Raw genomic sequence first — 2,697 nt, 5'->3', positions numbered from 1 at the left:
CAGTTGCCGATAACTGTTACAAAACATGATCATCTCATACAAATATTTATATATCATCACATCTTGACCATATCACATCACAACAAGCCCTGCAAAAACAAGTTAGACGTCCTCTACTTTGATGTTGCAAGTTTTACGTGGCTGCTACGGGCTTCTAGCAAGAACCGTTCTTACATACGCATCAAAACCACAACGATTTTTCATCAAGTGTGATGTTTTAACCTTCAACAAGGACTGGGCGTAGTCAAACTTGATTCAACTAAAGCTGGAGAAATAGACACCCGCTAGCCACCTATGTGCGAAGCACGTCGGTAGAACCAGTCTCATGAACATGGTCATGTAATGTTGGTCCGTGCCGTTTCATCCAACAATACCGCCGAATCAAAGTAAGATGTTGCTGGTAAGCAATATGACTATTATCGCACACAACTCATTGTGTTCTACTCGTGCATATAACATCTACACGTAAACCTGGCTCGGATGCCACTGTTGGGGAACACAGTATTTCAAAAAAATTGCCTACGGTCATGCAAGATCTATCTAGGAGATTCATAGCAATGAGCTGGGAGAGTGTGTCCATGTACCCTCTTATACCGAAAGCGGAAGCGTTTAGTAATTTGGTTGATGTAGTCAAACATCTTCGCGATCCAACCGATCCAAGTATCGAACGTACGGCACCTTCGCGATCAGCACACGTTCAGCTCGGTGACGTCCCTCGAACTTTTGATCCAGTTGAGGCCGAGGGAGAGTTTCGTCAGGATGATGACGTGGCGACAATGTTGATGAAGTTACCGGCCCAGGGCTTCGCCTAAGCACTACGACGATATGACCGAGGTGTGTAACTGTGGAGGGGGGCACCGCACACGGCTAAGAGAATAGTTGGTGTCCATTTGGGGTGCCCCCTCCCATGTATATAAATGGGGGAGGAGGAGGAGGCCGGCCCTAGATGAGGTGCGCCAAGGGGGTAGCCGTACTTGGACTCCTAGTCCAAGTAGGATTCGCCCCCCTCCTTGCTTCCACCGGAGAAGGAAAAGGGGAAGGGAGAGAGAGGGAGAAGGAAAGGGGCGCGCCCTCCTCTCTAGTCCAATTAGGACTCCCTATAGGGAGGGGGCGTGGCTGCCCCTTGTGGGATGCCTCCCCTCTTCCCTATGGCCCATGTAGGCCCAATCTTCCCCCGGGGGGTTCCGATAACCTCCCGGTACTCCAAATAAATGCCCGAATCACCCGGAACCATTCTGATGTCCGAATGTAACCTTCCAATATATGAATCTTTACCTCTCGACCATTTCGAGACTCCTCGTAATGTCCGTGATCTCATCCAGGACTCCGAACAAACTTCGGTTCATCAAAACATGAAACTCATAATACAAATCGTCATCGAACGTTAAGCGTGCGGACCCTACGGGTTCGAGAACTATGTAGACATGACCAATACACATCCCCGGTCAATAACCAATAGCGGAACCTGGATGCTCATATTGGTTCCTACATATTCTATGAGATCTTTATCGGTCAAACCGCACAACAACATACGTAGTTCCCTTTGTCATCGGTATGTTACTTTCCCAAGATTCGATCGTCAATATCCTCATACCTAGTTCAATCTTGTTACCGGAAAGTCTCTTTACTCGTTCCGTAATGCATCATTCCGTGACTAACTCAATAGTCACATTGCTTGCAAAGCTCATAGTGATGCGCATTACCGAGAGGGCCCAAAGATATCTCTCTGATACACGGAGTGACAAATCCTAATCTCGATCTATGCCAACTCAATGAACACCATCGGAGACACCTGTAGAGCATCTTTATAATCACCCAGTTATGTTGTTACGTTTGATAGCACACAAGGTGTTCCTCCGGTATTCGGGAGTTGCATAATCTCATAGTCTGATGAACATGTATAAGTTATGAAGAAAGCAATAGCAGAAAAACTAAACGATCATTATGCTAAGCTAACAGATGGGTCTTGTCCATCACATCATTCTCTAATGATGTGATCCCATTCATCAAATGAAAACAGATGTCTATGGCTAGGAAACTTAACCATCTTTGATTAACATGCTAGTAAAGTAGAGGCATACTAGGGACACTCTGTTTGTCTATGTATCCACACATGTACTAATTTTCCGATTAATACAATTCTAGCATAAATAATAAACATTTATTTTGATATAAGGAAATATAAATAACAACTTTATTATTTCCTCTAGGGAATACTTTGTTCACTCCCTCCATAGGCATGCAAAGGAGGTGAAGCGTTAGATCCGGGGCGAAAGCTTTCATTTGGTGGGGCTCATTAGTGGTGGTGAGGGCGCTCATCGGTATTCGGCCCCTTCTTGGATACATTAGCAAAGAGTACACCGCTATCATTGGTCGTGTTCAATCAGAGTTAGAGCTGCGGTGGTGGATGTTGGCAGGGCAACATTTATCTCGAGGTTCAGTGGGCTGGTCCTGTGAGTGTCTCGGCGAAAGCTTTGTGCTTGACGGTGGTTGATGTCAGTTCTTGGGCATTGCTTCCCTTATATTGAAGGCACTTTTTAAAATCTCACTCTTAGTTGATTCGGGTAGAGGTCATGCTAGGTTATTTGCTCAGATCCTCGTCGTTATTGTGTTGTCTTGTATCTTTTCCATTTTCTGTGTATTTTAGTTTGGCTTATAGAGGTTGTTTGGATTGCAGCTGTTAAATTGTGATCCAAA

The sequence above is a fragment of the Triticum aestivum genome, chromosome 7A (genome assembly GCF_018294505.1).
Source record: "Triticum aestivum cultivar Chinese Spring chromosome 7A, IWGSC CS RefSeq v2.1, whole genome shotgun sequence".
NCBI classification, from domain to species: Eukaryota; Viridiplantae; Streptophyta; class Magnoliopsida; order Poales; family Poaceae; genus Triticum; species Triticum aestivum.
Note: the sequence above shows the minus strand (reverse complement) of the source record.